Below are 18,055 nucleotides of genomic sequence, written 5' to 3' on the forward strand. Positions count from 1 at the left end.
TAATAATAATAATAAACTGCACTAATAACAAAATCAAGAGCCAATGCAGTTGCAGAGACACAGACATACTCCATAGCTCACATCTTCCCTCAATGCCCCCATTATGCTCTATTTACATAGAAAATTTGTAAGCATGAAATAGTCCACTTTGGACACACCAAAGAGTAATCTTTGACCCTGCCAGGCATGCCAATGGCCTGTATATCTCTCAAAGTCATGCTTGTCACCGTTTGAATAGCTACAAAGGCATATTTGTTCATTTAAAAAGAACTTGATAGGGGTGCATACATATGTACATAGATTTGTACAGTTGAAAGAAAATAATAATTGGATGCATTATATCATACAACATGCAACCAGAAGGTTTTTCTCTAATGCATTCATATATTGATACCTTAACATCACTGGAACAAAATTCAGAGGGGCTTAAAATCTACTAACCATCAACATAATTTGCATACCTTGAAAGGAAGAAATTTATTTTGTAATTCCAATGAATTAAGATATTATGAGAAGAAGAGTTTAGTAGTACATTTGATTAACAAAATTAATGGAGAAAGTGGTGAGCTCAGTGTTGGTGTGGAATTATTTGATTATGTTTCATTAAGTACCTTCCATTCATTAGTTTCCCCCTGTAGAGTAAACAACTGGCTGTTTCCTCTCTGTGGCGTACTCATTTTTCATAAGTGTTGTGTTCATACAATGCAACACATCACCAGACATGGCGATACGGAGGAATACAAATTCTTCACATATTGATGAGAAGTTATGCATGTAGCATTATTCATAGAGGAGTGGGAGAGATGATTATGACAAATATAACCCCAGCCCTTCCCCACGCCTTTCCTTTTAAAGGAGCACCCCACACCTTATGCTCACTCACTCACACACACACACACACACACACAGGCATGCGCACATGCACACACACACACACAGGCATGCACACACACACACACACACACACATTCGCGGGTGCACGCACACACACACACACACACACACACACACATGCACACACACACAAGGAAATGAAATCTATGCTGCTGTTCCTAACATTTTTCATTCTTTGTTGTCGTAGACACCATGTGGAAGAATTAGGTTTAGCGCTGTATACAGGACAATTCAATCAACAACAAAAGCGTTCCACCGTAACTCATGTTGAGCTCCATAATGAATTTAAAAGGCACTCATGCTTGCTATTTGTGAAAAGAAAGTGGTTGGTTGGAAGCAACATTGGGAACATGTTATTTCACTTTATATCACAAGTGAGAAAAAAAAAAAACAATTCTGAGGACATGTGATGCTAGTCAATGTTTTTTGTTGGTTACATCATCACATTTCCACATTCGTCTCAACGGTCACTCACTGTTTAGAAAATAACTTTGCTCAATCAGCAAAGGAAGAGTATATGCACAGCATTGGGCTCTACAGACATGCAGAATTCTGATTGTTTGTTGAAATTAATTTTTCTGAGTAAGCCTGACCAATCCTCTTTGCATAAATACATAAAAACCCCAAACACCTGTCCGATTCATTCTGCTGCCGCTATCAGCAGTTACATCATCAATGAAGACAACTTAACGATGTTGATTTTTGCAAGCCTAAGGTTTGACCCATGTCTTTTTTCTTCATATTTCTTAGCCTCATGTCTGTCCCAAACATTATCTATATATATATATACTGCATTTCACAGCTAGTAGGGGGACATGCTGAATCTGCAGAAGACAGACGCTGTTGTTGTTGTAAACACCAAAGCTCAGGGGAGCTCTGTCAACATAACAGTACAGGAGGTGATGGGAAAGTAAGGCTTCATTAACGTCATAATGGTTGAACTACTATGTAAAAATGGTCCAATCACACCACTCCACTGTGCTCCATTTTTTTGGATCCTTTAAACATCACTCTTTTGCTGTATTTTCTGTATCGAAATCTTTTTTTTTTTTTTTTGATAGTTTGCCAGTAATCAATGCTGTATTTGTCACTTTATGTTTTTAGATACATGCTGTAAGAGAGGGAGGGGAGGCGCCCGTTTTCTCACATGCAGTAAATGAATAAATTAGCATTTTTCTCGAGTGATGCTATTTTTACAAGTAAAATGTTGTTATTACGGGGTCCAGTGTAGCACACAATCGAGGAGAGGGATTGGCTGGAGCTTCAGGTGAATTTATTTCTGGGAAGAATGCTCATATTCCGGCTGCTGCCCTGTCCTTCAGCCGTACAGCTGTACCTCGGTCACAGTGCGCAGGCGATGCCCCTTGCTCCAGAGGAGCGCTGGGTCTCACCTCGTATTTGTCCAATTTGAATGCGGTTCTCCAAGCGTAGCTAAATAATGGCATAATCTCTTGACAGGTGGCAGGGCCCCACGCCTCAGTGTGCCACATCACAGTAACTCCAGGTAATCACCATGCTCGCTGCACTTTAGCATTGACATTTCCGGCCTCAGTAATGTTGTTTAAATTATATACTAAAGGTTATGCAGGGGAACTCAGCCTGGATGTCATCTGAAGCCCTTCCCTCCCCCTGACCCACACGCATACATACATAGACACGCACAAGCCAAAACTATTTCCTTTGCATCCCCACCAGTATGGCTTGCCCTACTGCTGCTCTGTTAATAAATGTGCGTGTGCATCGGGATTTTTTAAATCTCAGATTCTCAAGTGAAGCATAACCACGCATGTTACAGATTTTTTTAATCAATGTCACGTGAGCGAGTACCTTCTGTGCAGCTGCCCCGCTGCTACCCTGCTTGTCCGGTGGGAGTCCTGCCCAATCAGAACGAGCACGGGGGGAAAGCCAGGACCTTGCTGCGTGACGGAACTGAGGGATTCTCACATTCCTGCTGATCTGTTTATAGGCCCTGCGTGGGACTGCAGGCCCGCCAGCACCATTTACAAATATATGTATTTTCGGTGGATGGGCGGGCTGGCGGGGCCGGGGGGGGGGATACAGCTAGAGCAGGCGGACGACAGAAGAATGAGTCCACCTTCGCTCGTTCGCCGCACCTCTCCAGCAGAGGGAAAACTGTGCACCCCGGGTTACCGTGGAGGTTCTCGTTTGAATTTACCTGTTTCCTCTTGAATTAAAGAGTCACTCTTTATTTTAAATACCTGTCTGTGTTGTTGCTCAGACTCCCTGGTGAAAGGCTAAACCACCCAAAACATCAACCACTGGTGTGAAAAACTAACAACAGAAAGCTAACACAAAAACAGAAGGAAACCTGCAGGAGGCAGAGCACAGGAGCTGTTTGTTCAATTCGTCTTTTTCCCATCTCTTGCACCGGTAAAAGTAGCTTTTTTATTGAAATACTTTCGCCCCTACAATTTGGAATCATCAGAGTGCCTCTTTAAGCTACTGCTGTGACACCCAATACCTCACCCGGAGTTCTGCAGATGTAGTGAACATACTTCTCTGATTCACTCGCCAGCAAACTTGGCAGTTTTACTCCCTACAGGCCACACATCACTGCAGTAGAGCCAGTGATTTTTTTTTTTTTTTACCAAATAGTCCACACAGTACTACATGAGTGAGCTAGCATCAAAAATAAAACTGGTGTATGTATCACAGATAACACATGGTAGCCTGTAGGTTCCTGGCAGGTCATTAAGGGGATCTATCATAACAATGACCTATTGAACCCAAGTCAACATAAAACTGTCCAATGCTTGGTGGGACCAACTTAAAGTCCAACTTTAAGCTCTTGTCTCCAACCTGCAACTAATGGCTCAGCCAACAACTGACATAAGGTGCTTCCCTGTGTCTACTAGTTATCCCGCCCCCACACAACAATAAATAAATACAATTTCACAAAATATTCACAGTAATCACAGTGCACAGTGATACTCAACAGCATTTTGAAAGATTATGACATCATTAGCAGGCCTGCAGATTTTGTTTGTGAGTGAGTGTGAGGGCCATGGTGGATCATGAACTGGCCCTGGAGCTAGACACGTGTGGGCGGCTGCACTGTTTTTGCCTGCTGCCAGCCTGCCTACATTCGGATGTGGGTGGGTAGAGGGTGGGGGCAGTCTGTGGGCAGACTTCATTATTTAATTATTTGATTTAACTGTTATTGTTGTTATTTTATTTATTTATTTATCTTTTTTTTTTACAATTTTGAACAAACGTATGTGTATATATTTTGTTCTGGAAAACAGACTTTGTTTTCATCGAATTTTACTGCCATGTACTTGATTAATCAGTAGCCTCCTTGTGAAGGTGGGGTGTACTAAGCACTGAAAACAGGAGTGTTGATATATGTGACATTTTTTCAAAGTTAATCTGTAAGTACCTTGTGCTATTAATAAGTGCTATTTTCTTTGACTCCATTGAATCAGTCTTGAGGTAGAACGACATGTTCTTATCGTTGTTTTAAAAGTGAAATCCATGTTCAAAGTGACTCTTTGCTAAGGCGAGCATGCCGGTGCTAAAGAAGACTGAAGTCTACCAGGTTCTCTCTCTCTCTCTCTCTCTCTCTCTCAATTTCAATTTCAAAGTGCTTTATTGGCATGACAAATATAGGCACTTGTGTTGCCAAAGCAGTGGTTATAACATACAACTATATACAGTTAATCCGTTATATTAAAATAAATAAAAATAAAAATAAAAATAAAAAATATATACAAAAATATCAGTAAGTGATGTTAGGTGTGTGTGTGTGTGTGTCTGACTACTGTGTGTTATGTGCATGAGTGAATATTATGTGTCTGCTTGTACGTGTGTATGCTGTGTGTAAATTTGTGCATGAGGTGGTCACACATTGTCCCTCAGAGTATGGCAAGAGAACACAAATTGTGCTGCTAATATGCAGCAGCCTTTTTCTTCTCCTAATAGGTAGGGTAATCTATCGTCATTGGGTATATCATTGAATTGGGGACATTTCTGGATTATTTTTTGGTAGAATTTTTGGCGAATTTGGTCAAATTTTGTGCATTCCATTAGGAAGTGTTTTTCCGTTTCAATTTGGTTGCCTTTGCATTGTTGGCACAATCTATTTTCTTCTGGCAACCATGATTGTCTGTGCCTGCCAGTTTCTATGGCTAAGTGGTGCTCGCTGAGTCTGTACCTCGTCAAGGTGGTTCTCAGTTTTTTGTCAGTAACTGTGGTCAGGTAGTTCGCTACAGCATACTGTCTTTTTAGGGCCAAATAACATTTCATTTTACTTTGCAATTTTGTTTTAGTTTCCCAGTAGGTTATATAATTCTGTTTCAGCTGTGTTGCAATTTGGTTTATTCTAATTATGTTCGTAGTTTTGTTCTGATCCTGAGCAGGTGAGGTGTTAGTGTGTGTTAGTGTATGTGGGGAACTAAGGCTCAGGACCAGCTGAGTGAGGGGATTGTTTGCTTTGCTCAACTCTTGGTATTGCAGGGCTTTGTATTGATGTGAGTGGGGGTCACTTTGTTTTAGGTGCTTCCAAAATTTGATTGACCTTTTTTGTATTTTGATAAGTAATGGGTATTGGCCTAATTCTGCCCTGCATGCATTGTTTGTTGTGTTTCTATGTAATTTCAGGATATGTTTACAGAATTCTGCATGCAGGGTTTCAATTGGATGTTTGTCCCATTTGCCAAATTCTTGACTGATGAGTGGACCCCACACTTCACTGCCATAAAGAGCAATTGGTTCGATTACAGCTCCAAAGATTTTAAGCCAAATTCTAATTGGAATCTCTACACAAATTTGTCGTTTTATGGCGTAGAAGGCCCTGCGTGCTTTCTCCCTTAGTTCATTCACTGCAATGTTGAAGTCTCTCTCTCTCTCTCTCTCTCTCTCTCTTTCTCTCTCTCTCTCTCTCTCTCTCTCTCTCTCTCTCTCTTTCTCTCTCTCTCCTCTCTGTCACTCTCTGGAAATATTTCCTCATAGCATTGCACACATACAACAATACCTATTAAATATACCCTTTGCATGGATTTAAAACAAATGGTGTGACGTGTGGAGCCATGCCTTAATGAATAGATGATGGAATAGTGGGATCTGTGTCCAGGGAACCCAGCGGAATTGGATAAAGGCCAGATCTACAAGTGTGCACAGAAACGTAACCTCCACTGTTTAATGACATTCCACATCCAAATTGCACACAGGAGAAAATCCTACCAGAATCCTTTATGACAGCCACAGCAAAATTGTCCCTCCTCTGTTAGACATTGATAAAGAGAGAGTGAGAAAAAAAAAACAGCCCAAGAGATCTGGCTGGAACATGCATATTGCAACAAGCAGACGCAGTCCGAGGTTTTCCTGCTACTGCATCTAAATTACATTTTACATGGAAAATAAAGACTCTGCACAAAAGAAACACAACAAAAAAATCACATTTAGTGCCAATAAATGTATAGCCTTTAAAAGAAATTGGTAGGAAAATGTCACTATATGTAATGAATTATAAATGAAGCAGGTAATACTGTATCTGGAACATTGGGTTTCTTTAAATGCTCTCTTTGCTGTTTGGTCTGGTCCTGCTATTAAACTTGGTTTAGCCATGTAGCACACTGTGTCCTCATTTTATCACCTGATGTCCAGAATGAATGTCCAGATGCAGTTTTTTTAAGTCCAGATAGCAACACCCATTGATTAACATTACAAAAAAAGCAACATTATCATTATTAATTCACTAGTGTAACATTTCTGTTTAGGATTTGGTGTTATGCTGTTTTATGTTGTCTTTTAAATTTAATTAATGTCATCTTCCTTTTCTTGTTATTTATTTTTTTATTTAGGCCACAATCTGATAGGGTTTTTGGTTCATGAAAAGGAAATGATTATTATGATTATTCTGTGGGAGACTGAACAGATTGCTATATGTTCTGATTGGGTACACAGCATACAATGTTCTCTCAAAACAAACACTCTCTTACCATCCTTTTAAACTTTGGATAGCCCTGAAATCATAATCCAAACACAGGCACATGTCACCATGTCTCATGTGTCTATGGATCACTCAAAGAGACATTTGTACTGCCACTCAAAACATACACCCAGCAGATGAACAGGCACTCAGAACAGACAGAAGATTTAGACGCGGAGGGAGACACATTCAGTAAGCTCTGACAAATAGTCTATCAAACCCAGATAACAACAGGGCCTTTTGGCTGTCTTGAACGACTCCTGAACCTTTTTGCAAGGTAAAGTAGATTTGTCAATGGAGAGAATGGGGGATAGACTTAGCCCTCCTACCCGGACTCCTATTTCAAATCGGGCAGAAGAAAAGCCTGTAGGAAATTCTTACCTGCCAATTCTACGGCACTCAAAATCCCCAACTGTGTGTTGCTGCAGTAACATTCTGATTGGTTCTAAATTCTCAACAGAATTAATGCAGAAAAAGGAAATAAAAAACATTACATTACATTACATTACAGGCATTTAGCAGACGCTCTTATCCAGAGCGACTTACACAACTTTTACATAGCATTTTTACATTGTATCCATTTATACAGCTGGATATATACTGAAGCAATTTCGGTTAAGTACCTTGCTCAAGGGTACAACGGCAGTGTCCTTACCCGGGAATCGAACCTGTGACCTTTCGGTTACAAGCCCAGTTCCTTACCCGCTGTGCTACACATCCGTCCTACAATGAGGCTTGTGAAACATTCAGTGTTATTATGATGAGAACAGAGGCACACAATCAAAAGTAAAAAAAAAAAAGAAAAAAGTCCACAGTAAAATCCTACATAGCCTACCCCTACATATCCAGCTCACCTGCCGCCCTGTGTTCCATTCTCCCTATACTGTACAGCTCAAATGGCAATGCCTGCACCAAATTGTTTCATACATCAGGTAAGCCTTGTAATAAAAAGAACCAGCTGCCATTTCTTAACATGAGAATTCAGACTAACAAAGAAACGTGATATGAGGTACATTACACTGAGCACTAAAAATGTTTTTATGGGAAAAACGGGGGTACCGTCCATTAAAAGAAAATCAGAAAACATTTTTGTTTTTGTCTTTGGAGAATGGAGTGACTAGATATGGGATAAGATAAGATATCTCAGTATTTTAGCACAGGAAAAGCTACCATAACTGGTCTAAAAAGTAAGGAGATAAATTATGCCGTGAGGGCCAAAAACAGGAGGGTAGGCTAAGCTGTGCACTCCTGAAATACTAGTTCTTATCAAAACTAAGTTGGGAAAGTTATGTAAAATTATAAAAATTATATTGTTTGTTTTGAAGTCAAGGTAAAAAATGTTTGTCTGCGTTAATATAATTTCTGTACTTCTGATAATTCAAATTATTATATGATTACATATTTAATTTCACATCAATAAAAGATTAAAATCTAATTAAACATGAACACTAGAGGATACAAAATCATTGCATTACTGCACATATAACAGAATTTGAATGCGCTTTAAAAATAAGTTCCAAATTTGTTTGAGGAAATTGAGTGTTTAATGATTGGTGAGTTGCTACTTTTAAATAAATAAAAAACACATTTTACCACATAGTTGGGAAAATTGCATCATTAATTTATTCTGCTGGAGAATAAAAAACAGCGCAAGACCAAATGAAAGCATATGGTTGGCATCCTGTTGGCTCTCTGCACTCTGAGGGAACTACATTCAAGGTATGGAACACAAACCACAGCATCTGTGCAGGGTGAATTTTGAGATCCCATGACTCCTAATTTGGTAGGTGTTGTGTGACCCCTCTGGCCAGTAGCCGATTGCAAAACATACAGCAGTTTCTGTTGCTAGTTCTTCACCTCTCTCCTTCCTTCCTTTTGTTTTCTTCATTGGATTTCTCTAGTAATTGGGTGACTTGGCACAAGAAGCTGACAGATGATCCAATGACAAAAAACACACTGACATATTAATGTGATTATGTCATTAGGCAATGATGTAATTCTATGCACACATGTCAAATGTACTTATCCATACATATTATAAAATACCTTTCAGGGTGTAAATTGTTCCATGAATGATATTAATTTTAGCATTGCAACACAGGCCCGAACACTGTCTCTACACCAGTGATTCCCAAACAATGGGTTGTGGGAGGGACTAGGAGGTTTCGCAGTTAGGTTTCGAAATGACACGTAAGAAACAGTACAGCTTAAAATATATGAACACGTCCTACTGGAATTCATGGAAGACATGTTCATCTGAATGGTAGAGCACAGGCACCGCAGTAGTTAGTGTACTGTGTATGTAAGTTTTTTATAATAATTACACACACACACACACACACACATACCTATATATATATATATATATATATATATATATAATTTTTTTCGTATTTTAACTTATGTTTGGCTACACTTACATTAATATTCATAGTTAGGACTTAATACTCATAGAAAACATATTTTCTCCTTTTGTGACATATGCACTCTGAGAATCTGCTCTATGCTATAGGCATATTATGAGCCACGATGGGTAGAAGTGCATGTTCTTATTCTATACTTGATTAATATAATTTTGTGTACCTGTTTTGTTGAAGGAAATATCTTTGTGCATCTTAAAAACTCTGACATCAGTGCTTTGCTGATCCTGCTCAGGCTATTACTGCAGGCTTTTGAGCTTCAGTCTGGATTAATAAATTGATGATTGCTGTCTGCACTGCTGAGTCTAGACCAGTTTGCAACGCTTGATCTGAGGTATTCAAAGAAGAGTGTATATCAACAGCTGATGTACATCATCTTATTCTGTCAGCATTTCTCTCTCCTGTTCTCTGTCTCTCTCTTAATTTTTACAATTCTCTTTGAATTTCAGGTGACATGCTGCAGATATGTATGAACTATGGGGTATTATTGAATAACACTATGGGGCCTAACAAACATAATATTTGTCCCCTGCACCAGATTTGGTAGTTTTTTGGTCTCCATTTAATCTGTTTGTATAAAAAAGGATTGGTTGGTGCAATAGGGGTGTCAGTAGAAATGTGGCGCCGTGCAAGTTTTGTGTTCAGTAATACATTTGCAACCCAGACCAGATAAAACACTGCCACATTGCACTGTTTGGGTGGTGTTATGAATGTGCTGCACATACGAACACATAACACAGATGAAAGATTTCGTTTATTTCAATTCGACAATGTGGCAGCATTTTCATTTAAACCTGGTTTGGGGTATAATTAACAAGGAATGACGAAAGTCACAACTTAACCACAATAGTATGATGGATTGTTAAAAAAAAAAACTAGCAACCAAGTCACAATTGTGCCCCAAAACCACAGTGACTGGGGCCTTTATTTTCTGGCTCGCATATATTACATTAAATGTTACATTTTACATAAATATTACATTTACCATTTACATTACATTACAGGCATTACGCACGTTGTGTTGTGAGCCATTGCGCTGGCAAAGTGATATTTTCGTTATGGATGTTTGATGTGCCTGAGCCGTTTGATAATTTCCTGACTTGCCGTGTGCCGAAGTGGGAGGAGAGTCGCTGCTGGGGGCACATCAGTCAAGATCGAGCAGTGGACTGAAACAGTAGTGCAGCTTATTGCAATTTTTGGGTCTGTCAGGTCTGCGATTTCCGCCCTACCGCCTGTCTGCTCAGACGAGGTCTATGGCGTAAGGCGTAGGCCATCGTACAGCGGATTGCTAATTTCTGGAATTTCTAATGCAATGAGCACATGATCACAGCCCATTCAAAAGCCAGTCAATGTTTTTTGTGGATCATATGCTCTCTAATTTGATTTTGATATAAATCCCACTTGCAAGAAAAAGTCATACTTTGTTCATTGCCTTTTTTCTTTTTTTAAATAATTTTATTTCCTATATTTATTTCTGTTTTTAATAGTTCATGGCAGTTCTTATACTGAACCTTGGTTCTGTATTCTATTATTCTTCTTACAAACCATCTGTAATGAGAAGAATGACAATAAATACAACTTGAACTTGAACAATCTTTCAATTTTAATTATGTGCCTGTAGTTAAAATAAATGTGCTCCGTGATGCACCAAGAACAACATTGACATGAATATTTCCAAAAAAAGTTATCTTCATAAAATGCTTAACGATTGTCTAATTAGACCGGTACACCTACATATGTATCAGTATCCGGCCTGATATAAAAGTGGGTATGATTAAGTGATTAGTGCATGATGCTCCTAAATTAAGAAGGCTATTTGCAGAAATGATTCAAGGAAGATTTGACTAATTGCTCAGGAGAAGGATTAGCCTGTTTGGTCAGACAGAAAAAGCACTGCTATATTTCTGTGATTTCTTTGATCACATGTCTGTTTGAATAACTATTCTTTATTTCAATTTGTAGGTATAATGGAATACATTATTGCTCGCAGAAGGTATGAAACCTGGATTTTTTAGTGTTGTCATACCTTTTGTGACCTGACTGAGGAGGAGAGCCAAATATGCTACACCTCTCCCATCCCGTGCTGCAGGAGGTCAGTGGAATAGTTGCAGCTGACATCGAGGGCAACACAATGGGTTCATGTGCCCCTCCAGTTGGTCGTTTCAATGCACAGATTAGTGGCACATTTTAATATGTGTAGACCCACCACCATCACTGATTAAGGAGACTCAACCACTGCTGGAGTTTTGGGATGGACTGAACCAAGTGAAGCAGAGAGTGTTATTCCTGCCAGTGGAAGGCGGTGGATGGGCTCTGATTGGCTTTGGCAGTAGGATTTTTGCTTTTAGACTACAGTCACTTCAGAGGCGTCTCTTTTTCCCAAAGCCCTTGTTGCTGAAAGATTTTGAATTTAGTTTTCTGCACTAGGCAAACTGTTTTGGCTTTGACAGAGAGATATTTTTAATGTAAATGAGTCAAACAGTTTCATCTGATTTTCCATACTTTTATTGGGGAATGTTGTTAACTTGGCATGATATTGCTCGGAGGTCAAACTTGTGAGGAGCAAGTGAGTTGATGACAGGAGATGGAATGGTGAAGAGACTCTGGCTGCAACACTTGGGATTAGGTCAGTATGGGGAATGAGCCCTCTGTTAGAACAGGCATAAACAGCTCTTTGGGGGAAATGGAGGGAGCTGAGTTTCGTCAATTGAGAAAGGGATCTGGAAAGACAATTGTCTGGCTTTGAGTTGCATGCCAGGCCTAACATATCTGACATTACCAATATTCCTATGGAGATTTTACTGTGTAATGCTATTAAGTCCTTTGTTTTTAACACTTTCAAGAAAGGGCAGATCAATAAGGTATGTCTGAAAGTTATGCTCTACAGATCTATTAAGGCCATGGGGACCCCTTGTGTATGCTGGTTAAGCAAGCTGTTAACTTTTCTTAATTAGGTGCTTTTCATGCTTAGAGGGATTATTTACCCCCTCAAGCCATATCATGTCAGAAATAGCTATGCATGGCATGAAGAATAAAAATCCAATGTTCACATTGTGATTATTGTGCTATATTGCAAATAATTACATTAAAAGGGCAACCTTTTTTTTAACTGATCAAATTTTGTAAACCAATAGGCTCCTAACTTGATTGTTCAAAACGTGTGTTGCAGTTCATTCATAATTTTTTCCCTTAAACTTATTAACACAATGCAGGTTTGGCTTGTTATCATTTGCTTTGTCTTTGAATTCTTAATTATTATTGTGGTGCCCACAAAACTACCAAACCTGCCGCAGGCGACAGGTATTCATTCTGTGCGAGACAAAACTAGCAATTCCATTTGTGCACAGGTGCATTTACGCACACGTTGTTACAAAAATAGGGTTGAATGTCGAATGTTATAACCACAAACTCAATTGTGTCAGTGTGCGTCTTTGATATTTTCATTATGATTCTGTCTGTGCATGTGAATGTGTTTGTAATTGGAATTTCTCTTAGGGGTGACATTACTCTCAGGGGTGACACGTGATTTATGTTGTTAACATCCTATTTATCCAGTAAATAAGCTGACTTGTAATTAATATAGTGAACTGCCAATGGAAGCCAGGTAGATATATGCCAGCCAGTAGTTGTGGAGCACAGTGGCCTGGCAAGAGTGTAAGGTTTGATGATGGATTGCTGGTGCGTTTACTGCACCAGAGGTCAAGGTTTAACCAAATTAACTGAATTACCGCTACAAAATGACTGCCAAACAAATAGTCCAAAACAAATGGCAACACAGCACATCATCCTTTAGAGTGATAATACTCCAATTCAAAACTTTTTTTTTGTTCTTTTCTTACAAAGTTCTTCCTCTAGCAATACTCGTTTATTACCTGTTTTTCTGACACCTTGTGTCACATATATCATAGTCTTTGTAAATAAAAGCAAAGACAAATAAGCATAGGTCACATGGCTTACGGAAACTACAATGGCAAACCGCCTCCAGTCTGAACAGAGATGTGTCTTGATAATCCAATATTCAAGAATAAGGTGTCACATTAAAGAGACTTTTTTATCATTATTATTTAAGGCACTGCTCTGAGCATGACATGGTATTCATGAGGTAGCTTCAAAATAAATTGTTTTTTGAAACTGCCGATTGGCTGTAGGCTGTGAATTATAACACAGATGAAGTATTTTATAGCCCGTACAGCTTTTCAACTGTGACAGATTTTCTGATTGGAAAAACAAAGGAGATTCATATCTTGCCATGCCAGGATGCTTGATCAGAGATGGTACTTCAAGATCCCAATCATACAGATAAGTGTTTACATTTATTCTGAGATAAAGGCAAATTCTGGGCACAGAAACATCCCATGTCTTAAGTCTAAATTAAACTAAATCTAAATTAAAAATATTTTTTGGCTTGCTGTTTGATTATAATTATTGAATGCACTGAGTGGTATTCAAGGTGCGGACACTTCCTACAGAAAACAAATGAGGTAAATGGATTCCTCATCATCATCTGCTCATAAATGATTATTTAGAAATGATGTCTTCCATTGTTTTCTGTTCAAAGAAAAGAGAATGTGCTCATAATCACAAAAATCATGATTTTAAATGATTTTTAAAATTGAATCTTAAAAAATAAATGAATCCAAAGAAGAAAAGCTCTGCTGCAACACTGCTTTCTTGCAACACAGAAACTTTATTACATTATTCATCACAAAGTTGACAAATTTTGTGATAACTTTCTGGGAGTTTATGACTAAGGCTACATAAAAATAAATCTAAAGATTAATCTGAAAAGGTTCAAGTGTTTTATATATATATATAGTTATACGTTCAGGCCCCACCCGCTTCTTTAACTCAAGCCTGGCAGCTAAACGCTAAGAACAGGATTTACGCACAAACACGATTTGGGCAAATCTACCGCTGTGTGTGTGAAACCGTATTGTGAGGCTACACCTTTTCGGTTTAATTGATAAGAATTCTCACCTGGGCCAGACTGAAGCTTGTTAATCTGTTGGTGGGCAGGTGTGTGAGCTGAGGAGGAAGCTCACACAATACTATAAATAAGGTGAGAAGACGCCATGATGGAGCTTTAATTATCAGGACTGTTTATTAAGTTTCGTGTAAGACGGTATGAGACTTAACACCCTTTTATGTACTTTCCAAGGTTTGTTTGTTCTGCAAAGAAAGCGCTGGCCAAAAAAGCAACAAAGTATCATATAAGGGTATCATTTTCAATCTGTAATAATAATAATAATAATAATAATAATAATAATAATAATAATAATAATAATAACATTATTATTATCATTACTATACATATTTTTATTATTATTGTTGTTGTTATTATTCTATTATTATTATTATTATTATTATTATTATTATTATTATTATTAATAATATTAATATTTTATTATTATTGTTGTTGTTGTTATTATTCTATTATTATTATTATTATTATTTAAGTAATGGTCTTAGTTTCATGATCCCAGAGTGCTTTACAGGAACAAAATGCCTCCAGCTCCACTGGTGTAAGAAAGTAAAAAAGGTTTTCTCTTGGGGAGGACTCGCTGAGTTGTGAGACTGAAAAGTAGTGGAGTAAAAAGTAAAAATTTTTTATTCAGAATGGATACTAAAGTAAACATAAAAGTATTCACATTTAAAACTACCCAAAAAAAGTACCATGGTTCGAAACTCAAATAAAGTAACAAGAGTATGCATCGGCACTCTCCTTTTTTCATTTAGTAAGCGGTCTCCAAAATGTGGTGGTGAAAGTTAAGAATTATTCTGACATTCTGCATTCAAACAACCAGAGCTCACTTTACAGCAGTAAAAATAAATAATTAAACAGACCAAATTTAAAATGTGCTTTTGACTAAACGCATGGAGACTCATAAATGCAAACTCTCTCTGACAAGTAATGTGGGAGCAACGGGTGCAAAATAATGTATTAATATCATAAAGATCTGAGTGTCGTAGGAGAAAATCTTGCTTGTGGAATGTAAAAGATCTTTTTTTTGAGACTACATGCTGTAGATCAGTGGTTTGCAAAAATAGACGTGTTGAATATCAAAGAATCAGCGAGTTTAATCCCTGTTTTTCATAGAAAATTGATACATGATTTTCTTTCCTCTGTTATATTTATGATCGTATAAAACAGTTGTAACCTTCCCAGGGACTGCAGATGAAAACTCACAATGACTAAATGTGGCACAGTACATGAAATTGTCATTAAAAGCATGCACCATCCCTGACAAATAGATAAAAGTAAAGTATATTGCCATGCTCTTAATGTGAGGTAATGTGGGTGCTGGTTAGATCTCCACGGAACAAGTTTATTTAAGATGAGGTTAAAATACTCAAAGGTTTTATATTTTGGGAGTCTAATATACCGAACAGCATCACTACCGGAGTGAAAACTAATTACAGAGGAACTTCAGCACTTTCAGTTAAAAACCCAGGTATACAGATCTAAAGAATTTAGTAGCAATATTCAGAAAATCCACAATCAATTATTTTGGTTAAGGTCAGGCTAATAGATTCAAATGTTCCAGTATATTTCCTTCACCAGTGAAATGGAGTTGCATGCAGATGGCAGTTACTCTTATGTAGCTAGCTCTACAATGTCACCACAGGTGTACAAACTAATTAGAGAAGAACTACCAATCAGAGCCTCTATTTTCAGGTAGGCTATTAAGGAGTACTTAACTCATGGCAGCAAACCCATTAGCTGGATTTTCTGCCACAGGTTCAGTACACTTCAATGGCCAGTGTGAAAACAGATGTCGATTTAATTGATTTAACACTGAACATTTTGCAGTGTATATGCAAACCAGGGTTTTTTCGTTTAAGCAAATCTTTCCTGAAAGTAATATAGTGAGTTTGCATTCGGGGGCTTAAGGCACAAATTGAAGCAGTCTCTAATCTATTTAGTAATTTCGAACAGTTAACAGCCAATTCACCGTCTTTGTTGCAGTGCCTGGCCTTTAGTTTAAGCAAGAGAAAAAGTTTATTCAGGTGTTGATTATTTAGCTGTCTTTTGGAGCTTAACTGGCCCAGGTTTAATCGATACAGGTCAAAATTGTGTCTGCCAGTCCCAGGAAATGTGTTTCAGATGAACTGTATTTAGCTGAACCTCACAGTGTGTGTTTTATATTCCTCCTAAGCACTTACCTCCGATGGAGAAATGCTTCAGAAATGACAAAAAATGTCTTGTGAGTGCTGTTTGCACCCAGTGATGATTTAATGCTTTTCAGACAAAAATCAAACTGGACAATTTCAAAACGGTAAAGATGATGCTTGATGCTCAACACTGCAAGTTCATTGCTGAAAGAGGTATATTTGAGGTATATTTGGAGTATATTCTGGGTGCTATTCACAGCATGGTTCAGATACATACAATTGTGAATGCAGATTTAGTGCTATAATTCTTTCAGCAATGGTACAAACCATATGTCTATTTGCTCCCTAAGACATTCCAATAGCAATAGATGAGAATTGTTATTGATGATTTTTGTTGAGGAGACCTTAAAAAAAAAAAAAAGACAAGCACGTAACCGTCCAGACCCACGGCGCAACTCACGTCCGCAGAAACATTTTAGCTGGCACCACCTGTGCATGCGTCCCACAAAACGTCCCTCAAAGGTCGTCCGTGAGTGAGTGAGTGAGTGAGTGACCACAATTTGCCATGCATAGCCCACAGCGGCAGTTCCTGCATGCTGTGGGAAAACAGAACAACCTAAATATATAATAAATTTGGACAGTCATCCTAAAATTACTTGTGACATTAATGTTGTCCTAAACATGAAAAATACAGTTATTAGCACATATTAAGACCCTATTAAGCATTAAGCTGGGTTGTCACAATATAAATGGTTCAGGCATTTCTGTATGAGCATTCTTTGACTTTTACTTTACATACAATAAAAATAAAATTCAAGAGACTTCATGTTTTTTTTTTGTTTTTTTTTTCATTTGCAAAGGCATTGCAGCTGTAGATACATTGATCCATGGAGAATTTCAGTGGGAAAATGACGTTTAATGATGGGAAAGAGTCGGGCATCAAGCTGTCAGACCACAGACAACAGCAATGGACCTCCAGAGGTCTATCGAGGTATTCTGGATGGAAGAAAAGACATTCCACTCCCCAACACTGAACTTAATTCAATTTAATGCTCCAATGCAGCTGTAATGCATAGAATCCGATGAGACTGGAGGGTAGCTCGCATGGTGATGCCAGTTATGAATATGCGAATATATGTTTTCTTTTTCCACTGATTATTTCATGTGAAGGCTAATTTATCTCTCCTCTGTTTCGTGGGCTGTCTTAGCGTTGGCAGGTTTGCTCATCCTCTGTTGGCAGTGAGAGCTCATCTGGTGGAAGGAAATCACTGCCCAGTGGAGCCAAAGATTAAGCACGTGGAGAATGGATTTGTCTTGCCGTTATCTGTCAGAAACACCAGAACTAAGAGCGGCTCAGGCTTTGTGGCCGCTGCTGGACCGGGAGTACAAATTAATAAAGGATTCCCATGGCTTATCGGAGGCATATCTTTATAATGGTGAACCTCTTTTTTTGGGGGGGGGGGTGGGGGGCGGCGGGCGACAGGAGAAGGGGGAATATTTATCTTGGGACAATGGAGATGTTAAATCCATTTCAGCTGTAGGCCTGGAAAAATTTACATCAGTGCCTATTTACGACGCTGTCCCCTAGTCATTTACAACTAATAAATTTGTGAAATTGTTTGTTAAAAACCGCCGCTCTTGGAAAACAATTTAGAGGCATTCCTCAAAGGACTCAGAC

Source organism: Anguilla anguilla, chromosome 3, assembly GCF_013347855.1.
Source record: "Anguilla anguilla isolate fAngAng1 chromosome 3, fAngAng1.pri, whole genome shotgun sequence".
Classification (NCBI taxonomy): domain Eukaryota; kingdom Metazoa; phylum Chordata; class Actinopteri; order Anguilliformes; family Anguillidae; genus Anguilla; species Anguilla anguilla.